Genomic DNA, 8,058 nt, shown 5'->3' with positions numbered 1-8,058 from the left:
TAATATTATCTAAAACCAGAATATTAAGGTTATATTTATCACTGGCCACCAGTAGAATCCCGTTAACGTTAACGGCTGCCAGTCAAACGGAGTATATTTCGGTGTGACAGTGGGCCGTCAGTAGAGCAGCTAACCCAAAGCAAAAGAGACAACACGTCTTCTGAGCCGAGACTCAGCAGGAGTTTGGCAGATCCCAATGGGGGCACAAAGTCAGGAAATCCTGCAGTCGGTGGGAGCTCACAGCGCGGTGGAGATTATGGAGCCGGTTAAGCAGCTGGTGTGGCATTTTCATTTCATTAAGTGGAGCGATTCTCTGGTTTAATTCTCAGATGAAGCTCTGCTCCGGGGTTCGGCACGCAGAGCTGGAAGAGTGACAAAAGAAATATTGATTTTAAGATGTTTGTGATAAAATGAGAGCATGTCGTTATATCTGAAATACACAACTCTTGTTGGTTGAGATTAATTAAAATTCAAAGTGTCTAACGTTTTTTACACCTTTTTGTACAAAGAAAGTTTTGTTTTTTTCTTTTAAATCCATTTTATGATCTTAATATGATTCAAGTTTTAAAACGTAAGAAAGATTTTGGGTCATAAAATCATATTTTAATGTCAACATGACGTCTGAACAAATATGGTGATCAATATACATGAATTTTATTTAATCTGATGTATGATAACTTTTAATGAGAACATTAAAATATACATATTGATAAGTATTTTTATCATTTATTCTTTATTTTGTAATATGAGACAAACAGTTGAAACAGGATCCTTATGGGTGGATACCCTAAAATAAATAAACAGGTGGGATAAATGATGTGAGTCTGTCAGACGAGAGAAAGAAAAGAGGGAAACAAAAGCAGATTAATTAACAAGGAAAAGAAAATAAAGCAAGCAGGGAAATAATACGCTCTTCCTAGTGAAAGCAGGAAATGGTCTATTTTTCACTTGTGTTGATTGTTTTGTCTTTTCCTTTTTTAATTATTCCCTCTCTTCCTGAGGCAAGAAAAAAAATTATATTGACCACTGTTCTGTAGCTACTTAAGTACAACTTTAAAGGTGGAGTATTTCCAATTTATGCTACTTTATTTATTTTATATAAGATTCTTCTGTTTAACACTATTCTTCATGTTTCTGTTTCCTGCTTATCTCTTGATGTTGAAATATTCTCACTGTGCAGCAACAGAAGGTTTACAGGACTACAGACAGAGTATATTTATATTATTGTTGCAGGTTTTACACTTAAGAATACCTCAACCTGAGACTGTAGTGCATCAATAATAACAATCCTGTGATATACAGTATATAACAGTACTGTGTACATTCACTGCTCTAACTTAAGGGTCGACTGGATATAGAAAGCACTACAAGAAAACAATCCAAGAAAGAAGACATTGTAATTGTCCGAACCTCAAGCATCACTAGGTTGTATCTGAGCTCCTGTCGAGTGTCTGCACAATAACTCCTACACAGCTGTCTGAGCTCGGAGGGAACGAGGTGAGTCTAGGACACTGTGGCTGATATTTGACAATTCGAAGCGGCTCAGGTGATTCTTGGGGAGAGCTGGAGGTGTGTTTTTGGGACGGACGGGTGAATCTGTAGTCGTAAACACTTCAGTAGTAGTGGCAGTTTGACTTTTGGCAAATGGAGTGGAAACTCCATCTACTCAAGTGGCAGCAGGGTGACTCAGGTCCCTGCAGAAGACGTGTTTTCCTCCGTTGTTTCACTGTTGGTCACTTTGGCTCCAGTTTAAAGAGTTTAGGCGTGAAGCAGCGCTATGTGAATTATAACTACTGCTAACAGGAAATCATGCAGACGGTTGTATATTGGCACAGAGCTGATGGTAGTCGGTGTCAGCAGTGATTTCTGACGCTACATACTGGAGTAACAGTGAAGGATTATTTATTGAAGGTTGTGAACAGACTAGAAATCTAAAGGTGTCTTAACTGACTGAAACAGACACTGGATGTTTCAGCCATTAATCTATTATTATTATTATTATTATTATTATTATTATTATATATATAGTTTTTCACCAATTTCAAACAATTTCACCGGTTTATTCAATACTTTACCCACTATGTCTTTGGTCTTTTTTCTAATTAAAAAACTTTTAGTTAAGGTTTTCAACTGTTTATCCAATACTTAAAGCTATCTACAATATTTTATCCACTACTTTAGGTCTTTTATACTTTTCGCTAAGTATTTAACAATTTCAATCATCAATTACCTTTTTAACAAATTTAACTGATCTGATATTTTACCAACTTTGAGTAAACACTTTCAACCGTTCATCCAATACGTTAAGTCATAGTTCTCTCAAAAATTCTAAACAACTAGCTGATTAGCTAGCTAGCTTATTGTTTTGTGTGTGTTTTTTGTGATCAAATGTTTATCACGAATACAAAGAAAACCAAAAGCTTGGCTTGTTTTTGAAATTGTGCACAAAACAAACAACAATATATAAATCAAAATACATTTGTACAAAATACATAAAAATAATAATAAAAAAAAAACAAATCAACCCGAACTAATAAAAAAAACTAGCAAGCTAACTTATTTAGTAATATTGTAAACAGGAAGGAAGCAGTAAAACCCGCCTCTTGTTTTATTTGATTGACGTTCGGCGCATCAGGAAAATAAAGATTTTACAGGTGACGAGTTTTAGCGACGCGTTTGTTTATAATCGGATTATAATTCTTTATTTTTTTATTTTATTGGACAGATTTAGAAACAGGAAGCGGGCTGATGGGAGAGCAATGACACTGAGGTCGTGCCCCTTTAGAGACCCGGGAGCAGTATGTTCTCAAAAAGATCATTTCCCATTATACAAGGGAAATGAAACATAAAGGTAATATAACAGAGTTTAGTAAACATAGGACAAAACTTCCACTGGCTGCAGAAAAATTTGTTTAAATTAATTGATTTTGGACCATAACGGATTGGGATTCAATACATTTTATTTTATTTGTCAATGAACCGTGGAGGAAACGTTCATAAATAACATCAAGGCCGTATCGTACTCATTCTATGGTGGGTTTGTCCTATTTTAACCTCCTTCCTTCCTCCCTTCCTCCTCATCCCCGAAGCAGCATTATTCTCACCCTCCTCCCCCGTCACCTTGCCGTCAGCTTTCTTGGTCTTTTTTGCTTTTGTGTCTCTTTGTGTTTCAACATGAAATAGATCAGAAAAAATCCTCAGAAACCAGAACATTGTGTAATGTTTAATTAAATGATTCATTCTGATTAAACAGCAACGGTTAATTTGATATTGTAATGTCACACTGACAGGTTTTAATTACGTTTCTGGTTTAGACAAAGAAACATTGTTATCTGTGACCTTTTTATTCCCTTATGAGTCATAATCTTTAATTTACACCGTTTGCTTTATGTCGCCTGACTTTTGTTCATTTACACAATCAGACTTCCAGGAAACGCATTGATTAGCTTGTTAACTACGTGAAAAACGCTGAGTATCTCTTTCTACACTTGGTTCACCATTTTGTTCAAGAGTTTTCATTCGTCAATGAGCGTCTGTAGCTCTAGAATCTGACCCCTGTCCTCACTTTTCTGGCAGTAAGCGCCCTGAATTGGCTGCGGAGGTCATGGAAAGCAATCGCTCCAATTGGCTGTTTAGTGCACAAAAAAGCAGCAAATGACTTCCTCAAGAGGGCACGAAAGCGTTACGGGTACTTCGAGATTAGAAGCGGCTGTTTTATGAAATCATCTGAGCAAGAAAACCTACATCTGTAGGTCTGCTTTTGTTTATATCCTTTTGTACTGTTTACCAATCAAAACGAGTCGGATAACGTTAGCTGCACAAGCAAACAAAGTTTTTGCATTTAAACCAGCACATTTCTATCCACTGAAAATGGACTTCACAGTGAGTGACCAGACATCTTGTGTCCAGCAGGAAAGATGTGCATATTTCATAGATTATGGAATTTTTAATAAGGCGTAGATGAGTTTTCAAGGATTTTAATGTGTATCTGGGGAAAAAAAGTGTAATCTCCACATTACTCTTCCAAGCAGACTGTTTGTATATATGTCTTCATAAAATTCTGGAGGAGATTCTTTAGTGTTGGCTTGAATTGAACACTTTTGTGTTCACTTTTCTCCAACATAACACAGACTCAGGCTGCATCATCTCCAGCATGACCAAGCAAGGAAGTTCTAGTTAATTTTTCAACCAGCGGCACAACTTCAGAGTTATGGTTCACCTTCGGAAATCACTGATAGAGACACAAATCAAGCAGGAGGGACGTGGGGAGGATGCTACAGCGGGAAGGTGGGGGATCATCTCATTACTCACAGAGAGATGCTGCAGCCTGAGGAGTTTGTTCAGAAGTTTACTTTCCTCCTGTTTGCTCCATTTTGACCTGATACAAACATGTTTATTGCCATTTACAGGAGCTACATTTGGCCTGAAGGGGACTTCCCTGTCACCTCAACCTACGCTTAATGAATTCGGTGAACAAAATTAAAATATCATAAACAGGTTCAGGAGACTTGTGAGCTACATAAGTCATAACCTGGTTAACATGTTTTAAATCGTTTTTTAAGAAATTTGATTAAAATGTTTCATGTTGAGTTTTTATGGTCTTCAGGGTGAAGAGGCCTGAATCCTGTGTCATTAGACAAGAATTAGTGAAATAAATCACAATTGATCAATGTGTAGACAGCTGGCATCAGTTTGAAGAGAATTTACTGTCCTCAGATCAGATTCATCGCGCTGGCTGACGTCTCCTCTTCACTCGCTTGTTCGCCCATCCATCTCTCTCTCCCTCGGGGTCAGCCACCTCTCCTCCGCTGACACGATGACGAGGGAGGAAACAACGACTGACCTCCGCCTGCAGCGCTGTCACACAGACACTTTGTGCTCAACTGGTCACAAATGAGACAGGTATTGATTGACCTGTGGCTGTGGAGGTCAATCTGACGTACACTCAGCCAGCTCAATACGTCAGGGCTGTGGTAGCACATTAAAACATTAAAGTGAGCCACCTGTAAACATTTGGAAATGATGCAGCCGCCCACGTTTTGATTTATAAAACTGTATTGTCGATCATTTCTAAAAGGAATTGATTGATTGATTGTCAGCACGGAGAGGTTACTGAAGGATTGCTTCATCCTCTAGAGACCATGAATGTCAGGACCTCAATGGTGGACCGCCATCAGCTCCGCCACTAGTGTGAGCACATGAATGAATAAATAAATGACTATTAGCGCTTACAGACTGGACAGGCCTTGAATATCTGCCAAATGTTCCTGACGTTGAGTTATGGTGATGCACAGCAGTCCTGATGATAAACAGGAGCAGAGCGGAGCGAGGCAATAAAAAGACGACAGGGAGAAGAGACAGAGCTCGGGTCAGTTCACTAGATTAACCCTGCAATCAGGAGGGCCGTCGTCTTTTATAAAGTTTAATCTCACGCTGCTTTGAGAATAGAGAGAGACAGTATTGAGGTCACGTCTCTGGAGAACTGATCTCATGTTGTTACAGGTCAAACCGCCTCCTGCATTTATACAGTGGAACTTCTTCTGGTTTCTTATTAAATGTTTCTCTGCATTGGAATACATCAGTGTTACAATCCTGCACTTAAAAGTTTATGATAAATGGATTTTAACTTTAGGAGCTTGAGGACTGCGACTACGACAGATGTGGATTTTAGTCCGAACAGGTCATGGGTGGGAATCCCGACAAGATAACCTGGAAAGTCTACTCTTAGTGTTGGTGTTAAGATGTTTGATGTTGAACTTCTTGATCTGACATTTTCAGTGTGAATTAGTTGCTAATGTTGCCAGGACGCCATCTATTCATACTGGCATGGCACTCCTGATCCCTGACAAGCATGTTAGTAATCAGGAGACGACCTCTTTCTCGTGGTAACAGGTTGAGAAAAGCTTGTTTTCTCGAGATAGCAGGTTGTTCTCAGATTCCTGAGTCAAACAATCCCATTGTATTCTGCACAACCTTTAAAATTTTGTCTGATCTTAGCAGTCTCCCGAGCAAAAAGATTAGCCAAACATCATCAAACTAATAGCAATTTTAGTCTCACTGGTACAAGTCGCCTTCAATTTATAAGAAATTATACAAAAACATTAACAGTTTTGGTGTTTCGGGAATTCTTTGTGTTGGCAGATTTGTTTAGTAGAGCTACTACTTTTGGTTACCTTACCCTCATTTTTTGGTGTTGTGTAGATTTTTTGGATTATTGCAGATTGTTGGGATTCAAATTCACTTATGGAATTACTGTGTTTTTGGCGATTGGTAGGTAAATCTTTGGTACAGTTTTTTGATGTTGAGTATATCGTTGGTGTTCAGCTGGTGTTGTGGAAACCAAAAATTCACCTTCAAAAATGTACTCAAGTACATGAATGACCTTTGGGTGTTGAGTACAGATACGTGTTATAGATTTTGGTGTTGTGGAAAATGACAAGTAGGTAGGACTTCTGACTTACCTTTAGTTTTGACTATGAGTAGATTTTTGGCGTGGAGATTTAGGGTGTTGTTGAGGTCAGGGTCGTATAGATTTTTGGTGACACAAATTTCGGTGAACAAACAAGAATGTAGAAAAGTAACTTTCACTTCTTGAGTTTTGGTTCCTGGGGCTGTTGGTGAAGAAAAGGGCCATTAGTGATGCTCATGTAGAGACATTGTGTTCCTCAGATCTCTTCTGTGTAACATTATAAAAGTCACCAGTACAATCTGTACAATAGAAGCTCGTTGTTGTGCTCACAGAGCGCTAAGAACATAATGTACATCACTGAATGTCTACAGACTGTCCCGAAGACTGACTTTGGTTCAGAGCTTTGTGACATACAATTACTGTAAAAGGCTTCTCTTTGTGTGTTGGTGTTCATTGTCTCTGAGTGCAGTTTCTTTGGAGATCATCTTTGTATACAGCAGGGAAATGTACACAGTGAGACGTCACAATGAATTCAGTCACTTTATAGAACGAATCAAATAAAACTGAACTTGTGTTGTTTTTTAAAAAATCCAATCAGTATTGGATTAAAGGATTACTTGTGCTGATTGGGGATTGTATACAAAGAGACGAATGTGGTTGGTTTTGTGTCTGCAAAGTGGAGGCTGTATCTGAACTGCAGAAGTAAAAAATTTTCTCTTTCTGTAATTTTTTAGGTGTATTTTGTACTCATTATTCTTTCCATTATTTTACAGGTGAATCATCTGAACTTCACGTATGTATTCTCTGGGTGAGAGCTGCTGTAGCTCGGGGCCGATTCGGTGTCTGGTTACAATCCTGCCTGGACCTTTAAATATATTTGAACAATTAAATACCACATTGAATCCAACCTGTTGTCAGTCTGTAGTTGATTTATTCAAGGACTTCAGTATAACTACAGCCTAGTCGCACTCCTATAAGTCAAAAACAATCGTCAGAGTTTCAAAGATGTATTCACCTTTTCAAATTTGAAAACAAAGTGATTGGTGCCACACATTGATGGTGTTTGTCTATCAAGGGCAATAAGAAAGTCAAACTTTTGGCAATAAACTTTCAGAAAGTGAAAAATAAAAATAAACACCAGTGGGTATTTGACTGTCCGCCACAGAGCTTCAGAAAACCGGCGTCACAACCTGGCAGGCTAATGTCACAGCAGCTTCAAGTTTCCGTGGCAACACAACCCAAGGGTCCAATTTCATTCAAGATTTCTGTCAGACCTCCTGACCGGCGGTTATATTCACCCTGTCGCCCCACTGAGGACTCCCCGCTCTGCTGATGATTACTGTCAAATAAAAAAAGCTTCAGCAGGGTGTCAGGGCTCTGCCTGTCAATCAAAAGTGACGAGGCTGCTGATTGGCGGATGTGGAGTGTATTCGGAGGACAAACATCGGCTGGATCAGCTCTGAGCGTCTGCTCAATGTAGTCATCCAAAGATACTTTTTTAAGCTTTTTAGCAATGCTAGCAGCGTTCGTCTGTCGGTCCCCCACTTTGATCCAGACTAAAATACCTCTGTTGGACTGTTGGATGGGTTGCCATGAAGTGTTGTTCATGTCCCCATCTGGACGAATGAATACGTTTGGCTTATTAACTT

The sequence above is a fragment of the Dicentrarchus labrax genome, unplaced genomic scaffold (genome assembly GCF_905237075.1).
Source record: "Dicentrarchus labrax unplaced genomic scaffold, dlabrax2021, whole genome shotgun sequence".
In the NCBI taxonomy this organism is placed as follows: domain Eukaryota; kingdom Metazoa; phylum Chordata; class Actinopteri; family Moronidae; genus Dicentrarchus; species Dicentrarchus labrax.
Note: the sequence above shows the minus strand (reverse complement) of the source record.